We start from the raw sequence: 10,314 nt of genomic DNA, 5'->3' as shown, positions 1-10,314 counted from the left end.
GAAATTGGCCAGCTGAAAGAGGACAGAGGGTGGTGGTTGATGGGAAATGTTCATCCTGGAGTTCATTTACTAGTGGGGTACCACAAGGGTCTGTTTTGGGGCCACTGCTATTTGTCATTTTTATAACTGACCTAGATAAGCGTGTAGAAGGATGAGTTAGTAAATTTGCAGATGACACTAAGGTCAGTGGAGTTGTGGACAGTGCTGAAGGATGTTGCAGGTTACAGAGGGACATAGATAAGTTGCAGAGCTGGGTTGAGAGTGGCAAATGGAGTTTAATGTAGAAAAGTGTGAGGTGATTCACTTTGGAAGGAGTAACAGGAATGAAGAGTACTGGGCTCATGGTAAGATTCTTGGTAGTGTAGATGAGCAGAGAGATCTCGGTGTCCCATGTACACAGATCCCTGAAAGTTCCACCCAGGCTGATAGGGTTGTTAAGAAGGCACACGGTGTGTTAGCTTTTATTGGCAGAGGGATTGAGTTTCGGAACCATGAGATCATGCTGCAGCTGTACAAAACTCTGGTGCGGCCGCACTTGGAGTATTGTGTCCAGTTCTGGTCACCGCATTATAGGAAGGATGTGGAAGCTTTGGAAAGGGTTCAGAGGAGATTTACTGGAATGTTGCCTGGTATGGAGGGAAGGGCTTACGAGGAAAGGCTGAGGGAACTGAGGCTGTTTTTATTAGAGAGAAGAAGGTTGAGAGGTGACTTAATCTAGACATATAAGATAATCAGAGGGTTAGATAGGGTGGACAGGGAGAGCCTTTTTCCTCGGATGGTGATGGGTAGCATGAGGCAACATAGCTTTAAATTGAGGGGTGATAGATATAGGACAGATGTCAGAGGTAGTTTCTTTAGAGTAGTAGAGGCATGGAACGCACTGCCTGCAACAGGAGGAGACTCACCAACTTTAAGGGCGTTTAAATAGTCATTGGATAAACATATAGATGAGAATGGAATAGTGTAGGTTAGATAGGCTTCAGTTTGGTTCCACAGGTCGATGCAACATCGAGGGCTGAAGTATATTGTATATTCTATGTTCTGTGTTATATGTTGTATGTTCTGTGTTCGATGTTGTATGTTCTGTGTTGTATTATTCTTTTCTCCTTTATGTATTTGTAGAGTGGATCGGGATTCCCCTCCCCCCCCCAGTGTTTTCTCATTCTGCCTTATTTGCTCTCCTAATTGCTTCCTTGAATTGTCCCCTGCCCTTTCTATCCTCCTGCAGGGGCCTCCATTAGTTGCTTCCTTTGTACCTGTTACACATCTCGCTTTGCCCTTCTATTTCATCCTGAATATTCCTGGGTCCCCAGGATTCACTGAGCTTTGTTCTGAAATGGAACAGGTTGGGCCTGCGCCTCCCCCAGTAACTCCTCCCAGTGTTCTGTTTTGGATTTACCCTCAAGCCGCTACTCCCAGTCTATTTTGGCCAGATCCTGACTTATTTTAATATCATCTGCCTGACACCAATACGACTCCTGTTTTTGAAGACCATCTTTTTTCTTTTTTGCAACAAACTTTAAACATATAGTGTTGAAACAAGCTTCACTGGAACTTATCAAACCCGAAAGAAACTCAATCACGTGGATGGCTGTAGACAAGAGGAAAGGGTCAGTGGGTGTACCCTGTGTCGTGTTCACTTGTTGAAGAGTAACTATGTCGAGGATGATAGTCAGGGGAAAGGTGTATTTGTGGTACTGAACCACGTAGGGAGTGACGTTAAAACATCAGCACACCTGGAGAATGAAGCATAACTTGAAAATTTGGAATTTAACTGCCTAGCAATTGGATTGGACAAATTGGTACTTAAACTGATACAGCATAATAGTGACATACAAAGGTGATCACAGACACATACATAATTGGGCAAGTCAGCCAAGAAAAATACTTTTGTTTGTTGAACACTGTGTGTGACCCACAGTGCCTCGTCAATGCCCAGTCTGGAGCTGCTTGATCTGTTTGAAGTCTGTCCCGTTGAGCACGGTGATAGAGCCACACAACCCAATGGAAGCCTTTACAGTATCCAGTGCCTCCAGCTGTTTCTTGATATCACGTGGAGTGAATCGAATTGGCTGGAGACTGGTGTCTGTGACGCTGGGGACCACTGGAGGAGGCTGAGATGGATCACCCACTCGGCACGTCTGGCTGAAGGTTGCTGGGAAAGCTTCAGCCTTAACCTTTGCCCTGATGTGCTGGGTCCCTCCATCGTTGAGGGTGGGGAGATTTCTGGAGCCTCCTGCTCCAGTGAGTTGTTTAATTCTCCACCCCCATTCAGTGCTGGATGTGGCGGGACTGCAGAGCTTCGATCTGGGATCACTGAGCTCTGTCTATCACTTGCTGTTTATGCTGTTTGGTGTGGAAGTAGTCCTGTTTGGTAGCTTCACCAGGCTGGCGCCTCAGCTTCAGGTCTGTGCTGCTCCTGGTGTTCCCTCCTGCACTGTTCATTGAACTTGGGTTGATCCCCTGGCTTGATGGTAATGGCTGAGTGGGGGATATGCCGGGCCATGAGGTTACAGATTGTGCTGGAGTACAGACCTGCTGCTGTTGATGGCCCACAGCGCCTCATAGATGCCAGTCTTGAGTTGCTGGATCTGTTCAAAGTCTGTCCCATTTAGCATAGTGATAGTGTCACACAACCCGATGGAGGGTATTCTCAAAGTGAAGGTGGGACTTTGTCTCCACAAGGACTGTGTGGTGGTCACTCTAACCGATACTGTCAGGGACAGATACACCTGCAGACGGCAGATTGGTGAGGATGAGGTCAAGTCTGTTCTGAATTTCTAGCCTAATGTCAACTTCCCAGACTCCATCACCTCCCCTTCCCCCCACCGTCCATTAAACATCCACCTGCAATTCGTTCTGATGTACTTTGTGTGATTTTTGATGTGGAGTATGTTGTGCTGTACCCAGAGGGTGGGAGGAGCCTGGAACACGCTGCCAGGGGAGGGGGGAGAAGGAGATACAATAACAACGTTTAAGAGGCATTTAGACAGAGACACAGACACAGGGGACGAGGGATACGGACCATGTACAGGCAGATGGGAAGGGGTTAGAATGGCATCATGGTCAGCACAGACATGGTGGGCCGAAGGGCCTGTACCTGGGCTGTACTGCTCTGTGCTCTGAGAAGGTTCTCGTGATTTTGAACCTTTCTGTTTTCGATCTGTAACTCCCAAAACAACACAACCCCCCAGACTCTCCACATTCACTGAGCTTTCACATCTTTGACCATTCTCTCCCAGTGTTATTTATTCCTGTGCGTGTTCCAGGCGTGATCAGTCCCCCGTGTCCCCACCCCCACCCAGTGTCTGGGTATGTGACGGGAGGGGGCAGATTGCTGGGGTCAGATTTGGCAGTTTCTCAGTGACAGACACAAGGTGCTGCCTGAGGGGGGCAGCAGAGGACTGGGACAGCAGGCTCTCTTCTGGGGAGGAGCAGGAAATCCCTCCCTCCCTATGCCCCCAACCTTCAGTGTTTGTGGGTTGAGCCAAGGCAATAATATTATCCCATTTCATTCGGCGTGATTCTGCTGGGAATGGTGGGAGAGAACTTGCTGCTCACAGTGAGAAATTCCTCATGTCTCTCCCAGTTACCCAGCTTCACGGAAGCCATTTGGCCCATCAGTTCCCTGTGCCCCAGGCAGCGGTGACTTTTCATCCTGCCCCCTTGCAGTTTGTCATTTTCCTGAGCACCCAACCAATTACATTTCAAACACGATGGCTCAGTGGTTAGCGCTGCTGCCTCACAGCACCGGGGACCCGGGTTCAATTCCAGCCTCGGCTGACTGTCTGTGTGGAGTTTGCACAGTCTCCCCATGTCTGCGCAGGTTTCCTCCCACAGTCCAAAGATGTGCCGGTCAGGTGAATTGCTACGTTGTCCATAGTGATAGGTGCATTAGTCAGAAGGAAATGGGTCTGGGTGGGTTACTCTTCGGAGGGTCGGCGTGGACTGGGTGGGCCGAAGGGCCTGTTTCCACACTGTAGGGAATCTAATGTAATGTAATCATTCCCTGGGAATCCGATTCCACCTTCCCATTGAACACCACAGTCAGGGGGAAAGGGAAACAGCCCCTGATCCCCTCAAACCCACTGAATCCCTTTAAACCCACTCGATCCCCGGAAACCCTCTCGAATCCTGTGCTCCCTGTTTGTGGCTGGGTTTTGCCAAGGGGCAGGTTGGAATAAGTGACTGGAGGCAGGGGATCATGAATGAGCTCAGGACTGTGTCCCTGTGAGCTGGGGGGCAGTGGGGTAACTTTCAGAGTTGAGGCCACAGGGCCCCTCCCATATTCATGGGGAAAGGTGTTGGTGACCCATTGGCGAAATGGCTGAAAGTCTTCCTCCGAGCTGGGAGGAGGAAGGTGCTGACAAGATCCGTCAGAAGCTAAACACGTGAATGGAAGGGAGGTGTTTACTCTCTTAGGATTAGCTAGCTGGCATTCAAAACTGAAAACATTAGCGAGGCCTTGTTAGAGGACACAGAGAAAGCAGGATCAAATCGCAGGCTGCGCTGATAACAAGGCCTCATGAACTCTGGCTGACAGAGCTCTCTGTTGCTATAGAGACCTCAGAGTGAAGAACCTGAGCAGGGTAATGTAGAGATTGCCCGCTCTCTGCCACAGAGTGTAGCCGGAAGGTGGTGGTGGAGAGCGTCTGTTCCCAAGCATTCCCATTCCTGTTGTCAGGGGTTTCTCTGTCCCAGATACTTTCCTTCCTCGTGATTCTGATTGTGAAGGGGACCTGCAGCTTTGGCCCTTCCCAGGACAAGAACAGGAGTCTGAAGAGTTCCCCTCCGGTCTGAACCAGCATGTAGGCCAAAACTGGAGCCTGGGTCTTTCCTGCTTTGCACCCTCCCTCTTCTAGGCCAGTGTGTGGTGATAAACATAAGTCAGCCCTTGTTCACTTTGCCTCTTGAGCCCCAGGTTTCTGGACTCGAATACATCTCCATGACTTGCGTGTAAACTGATATTCTGGGGCAGTGCTGAGGGAGCTCGAGATGCTACCTTTCGGATTAAACACAAAACCAACGCTCAGGAGGCTGGAAACACCGCTTTGGGGTAAAGCTGGGGAATTGTCCCCTGACAGGGAATCCTGACCAATGCCAATCCCTCAACTGACATCACAAAAGCTGCTTGTCTGGTCTTTATCACAGACTCTGGTTTCCAGCATCTGCACTCCTTGTTTTTACCTTTATCACATCGCTGTTTGTGGGATCTTGCTGTGCCTGGATTGGCTGCTGTGTTTGCCGTTTGACAGCGACTGCATGTCAACAACACATTGGTGACCTGGCACCTTCCAGCACCATGGAAGTTGCCGTAGAAATGTAGATCTTTCTTTCAGAGTCCCGCTCAGTCTGGCATTTGTGAGCTCCCTCCTCTCCCCGGCCGTACCACCAACACCACCCTCAGTGGCTCGGAGAGGCTGGGACACTTGCATCCCCACACCACAGCAACAGCAGGTCCACAGCTTGTGGGAACGACAGGAGGCCACTTGGCCCCTTGGGCCTACTCAGTAAGTTCATGACGGATGTGGTTGTGATCTTAGCTCCATGTTCCAGTACAGTCTCCCCTCCCCCCCCCCACACCCCTACCCCTTGCCTCTCTGGTCAGTCGAAAACCTACTAAACTCAGCATCCAATAATTTGACAGACACAGCCTCCCGCCTTTTCTAGGAAGAGAAAAATCCACCCTCCGAGAGGAATCAATTTCTCCTCATCTTTGTCTGGGAAGTGAAGCCGGTGAGAGGAAGCTTCCTCCTGGTCTTCACCCTCTCCAGTGCCCTCAGGATCAGAAACACATTTCAATAAGGTCACCTCTCGTTGTTCCAGAGCCCAGTGAATACAGGCCCACTCACTGGGTCCAACCTTTCTTCAGAAGATAAACCCTTCATCCCTGAACTCAGGCCAGGGAACCTTCTCTGTTCCTGCTCATAAATCAAGGAGACGGTTTATATGCCAATGAAGCGAGGGTCATGTGAGGGAAAACCTTTTCACGCAGCGAAGGTTTGGGAATACACTGCCAGGAGATGTGGTGGAGGCAGCTTCAAGAGGGCGTTCAAGAGGGCATGGGCTTTGGGTAGCAATAGTGTGCAGGGTTATGGGGAGGATGGAGATTGACACTCGGTGATATTTGCAGAGCTAGTCAAGGCACAATGGGCTGAATGGCCCCCTTCTGTGACACTGGGATTCTCTGAACTGCCTCTAACTTAATTATTTTTTTCAAATGAAGAGATGAGAACACAACACAACTCAACAGGTTGGTCCCAAAGGTTGGCGCAACATTGAGGGCCCAGGACCTGTATTGCACTGTAATGTTTTATGTTCGATAGTTCCCCATATACGATCATCACAATTCCCTGCATAATGCAGTATAACATCCCGATTTTATATTCTATTCCCCATGCGATACAAGCAGGATTTTGTTGATATTACCTGTCACCTGCTCACTAACATTTTGATTCATCCACCAGGGCAGCCAGATCCCTCGGTACCTCAGTGTCCTGCCGTCTCTCTCTGTATCTCAGTGTCCTGCCGTCTCTCTCTGTATAGACAATAATAGACAATAGATGCTGGAGTAGGCCATTCAGCCCTTCAGTCCTGCCGTGTATTGTTTCACTATTCTCCCAATCAAAGTCAACAAATTTACAATTTCCCTCATTATACTCTGACTTTCCCTCTGCTATGACTTTCTAACTTGATAAATGTATCAGTGTTCCACTTTGTCTCAGACGTTCCTATACCTCGTGCCCATTCCACGGATTAACAGTGTGTTCATGTAACTGGGAATAATGTGGCGATCATTATCCCTCACTGCTCCACAGCCATCCCAAGATATATCAAATCCCAGTGGGATCATCAAGGTGACAAAGTTGCCCAATTGACTGCTACTCAGAAAAAAGCAACTCTCACCAGATTTTACCATTAACAGAACATAACATAATTTATTGTCTGACACGTTAATAAAAGTCAGAGGTGGCTCAGTGGTTAGCACTGCTGCCTCACAGCACCAGAGACCCGGTTCGATTCCAGTCATCGGTTCCTGTCTGTGTGGAGTTTGCACATTCTCCCCGTGTCTGCATGGGTTTCCTCCGGTTTCCTCCCACAGTCCACAGATGTGCAGGTTATGGTGGATTAACCACAGGAAACGCAGGGGTATTGGGACGGTGAGTGTGGGATGCTGTTCGGAGGGTCAGTGTGGGCTTGATGAGCTGAATGTCCTGGTTCTACACTGTAGGGATCCTATAAATAGAAAGGATTTCTAATCTCTGCAATTTAAACTGTAGCCCTTCAAAAAACACACACACACACACACACACACACACACACACACACACACACACTCTAAAACAGTTTACTATAACGTGAGGATGGTAAATGTAGACAGGGGAACCAAAACTGCAAAGATCACACCTTCAGATTTCAAGGACGGGTTCAATAGTTTCTCACAGCCATTTTGTTACTTCCACATCAACAACAAGGTGTTGCCTGTGGAATCACAGTCGCTCTGCGATTTGATAATGGATCGGGGAGCCCTGGGTGGCTTCTTGTTAGAATTCTTTCTTTTAATGTTTGTTGATTTGTGCTTTATTTTGCCACTTGGAGAGAAAGAGAGATGGACACTTTCTGTTTTGAGGCTCTGAGTGTTTCTCTCTCTTTCTTTTAATACATTCATGGAATGTGGGTGTCACCGGCCGGGCCCAGCATTTCTTACCCGTCCCTCGCTGCCCCTTGAGAAGGTGGGGGTGAGCTGCCTCCTTGAACCGCTGCAACTCAAACAGTCAGAAAGTGGGGTTTGCCAGGCAGAATCTTCTGAACTCAAAAGCCACAAGTTCTCCCCCTCACTGCTTCAAAAATCAATGTTATATTGTAACCCCAACAACATGGAACACAGTGTGCAGCTCTGGTCTCCATCCTATTGGAAGGATGTGGCTGCACTGGAGGGAGTCCAGAGGGAGATTCACCAGGACATTACCAGGATGGAATGTCTCAGTGATAAGGAGAGACTGGATAGGCTGGGATTGTTTTCCCTGGAACAGAGGATGCTGAGGGTGGATGGGTGGGGGGGGGAGTCTGATTGAGGGAGATACAATTATGAGAGGCACAGACAGGGCAGATCATGAGAATCTCTTCCCTATTACAGATGTGACTAAGACCAGAGGACACCAGTTCAAGCTGGGGGAGAGAGTGGTTTACTGGGCAGAATGTATTCACCCATAGGGTGGTAGAAATATGGCAGGTGCTTAGAGGGTGGTGCAGAGAGATGCTCTCGAAATATTTCAGCAGAGTCAGATGACACCCGGGTTCAATTCCCACCTCGGGCGACTGTCTACGTAGAGTTTGCACGTTCTCCCTGTGTCTGCGTGGGTTTCCTCCCACAGTCCAAAGATGTGCAGGTTAGGGGAATTGGCCATGAGAAATTGCCCTTAGTGTTAGGTGAAGGGGTAAATGTAGGGGAATGGGTCTGGGTGGGTTGCTCTTTGGCAGGTCGGTGTGGATTTGTTGGGCCGAAGGGCCTGTTTCCACACTGTAAGTAATCTAATCTAATGTAAGGTTTATTTACAGTTCACCTGGTGAAGGGGCAGCACTCTGAAAGCTTGTGATTTCAAATAGACCAGACCTGATGTCATGTGACTTCTGACCCCAGTCCAATAGCGACACCTCAACATCAGAACATCGAAGCAGCACATGAATGAGCATTTAAAATACCAGGACAGAATTAGTCAGCAAATGACCAGATGACCAGATGCTGTGTTCTTCCCTATAACTGGGTGCTGGGTGAACCGATTGTGTCTGTGCTGGTTTCCTGGTATTGACTCAGTTGTGTCTTCTCTAACTGCAGGGTAACCGTGGTCGGACTGGAGTGGTCATTGCTGCCTACATGCATTACAGCAACATCTCAGCCAGGTAGGAGCCTCAGCTCTCTGCTCTTCCAAACCTTCAGACCTGATCGCTCCAACTTTACAAACTCCAGGACTACCAGCTAATCAGCCCAGCACCAGACTCTGCACTCACCCTCTGTCATTTTGTATTCATTCACGGGACGTGGGGGTCGCTGGCAGGGACCCACTCGCTGTGGTGGTACAGGGCAGTTTCTCTGACCGGTGCTGAGGGGTCTGTGTTATGATGAGGGTGACATGGGGCAATACTCTCTGGAACTCGGGAGAATGCGAGACGATTATATTGAGATGTACCAGATTGTGAAAGGGCCTGACAGAGACAATACTGAGACCAGTCCAAAGATGTGCAGGGTCAGGTGAATTGGACGTGCAAAATTGCCCATAGTGTTAGGTAAGGGGTAAATGTAGGGGTATGGGTGGGTTGTGCTTCGGCGGGTCAGTGTGGACTTGTTGGGCCGAAGGGCCTGTTTCCACACTGTAATGTAATCTAATCTAATCTAATCTAATCTTGTTCACCCCTGGGGCTGAGGGCGGTGGAGGGAGAGGGTTAGAATACGGTGGGTGAGGCAGCGTCTCAGGGTATGGTTAGCACAGAGACACGGTGGGCATTTCCTCCTTCAGAGGGGTATGAGGCCCTGGGATTCTCTACTCCAGACGATTGCCAATGTCCATCATTAAGATGGGGGGAGGGGGGAGCTGGAACAGAGAGATCCTAGGGGTATTGGTTTAACCGAGACAGATGGGGAGTGGGCGGGAAGATCAGGTTAAAGCCCAAGGTGTTGGATGGTGTAGCAGGCCCGAGGGGCTGAATGGCCTTCTCCTGCTCCTATTTCCTTTGTTGTGATGAAACACCCGGTGGATGACGGTGTGCCTGTGTGACTGGGACGGTGTGTATGTGTGATTGGGACGGTGTGCCTGTGTGACTGGGACGGTGTGTATGTGTGACTGGGACAGTGTGCCTGTGTGACTGGGACGGTGTGCCTGTGTGACTGGGACGGTGTGCCTGTGTGACTGGGACGGTGTGCCTGTGTGACTGGGACGGTGTGCCTGTGTGACTGGGACGGTGTGCCTGTGTGACTGGGACGGTGTGCCTGTGTGACTGGGACGGTGTGCCTGTGTGACTGGGACGGTGTGCCTGTGTGACTGGGACGGTGTGCCTGTGTGACTGGGACGGTGTGCCTGTGTGACTGGGACGGTGTGCCTGTGTGACTGGGACGGTGTGCCTGTGTGACTGGGACGGTGTGTATGTGTGACTGGGACGGTGTGTATGTGTGACTGGGACGGTGTGTATGTGTGACTGGGACGGTGTGTATGTGTGACTGGGACGGTGTGTATGTGTGACTGGGACGGTGTGTATGTGTGACTGGGACGGTGTGTATGTGTGACTGGGACGGTGTGTATGTGTGACTGGGACGGTGTG

The 10,314-nt window shown here is 49.8% G+C and overlaps 1 long non-coding RNA gene across 1 annotated transcript in view; it reads left to right on the top strand.

The window, feature by feature from the left end:
- Positions 1 to 8,834: 8,834 nt before the first annotated feature.
- The window catches only part of LOC122547356, an 8,862-nt gene continuing 7,382 nt past the window's right edge, over positions 8,835 to 10,314 (top strand). Inside the window, exon 1 of the long non-coding RNA XR_006310982.1 lies at positions 8,835 to 8,901. This is a non-coding gene — a long non-coding RNA (uncharacterized LOC122547356). The remainder of the gene's footprint in view (positions 8,902 to 10,314) is intronic.

Source organism: Chiloscyllium plagiosum, unplaced genomic scaffold (assembly GCF_004010195.1).
Source record: "Chiloscyllium plagiosum isolate BGI_BamShark_2017 unplaced genomic scaffold, ASM401019v2 scaf_4896, whole genome shotgun sequence".
Classification (NCBI taxonomy): domain Eukaryota; kingdom Metazoa; phylum Chordata; class Chondrichthyes; order Orectolobiformes; family Hemiscylliidae; genus Chiloscyllium; species Chiloscyllium plagiosum.
This window is presented reverse-complemented; position numbering and strand designations above follow the sequence as displayed.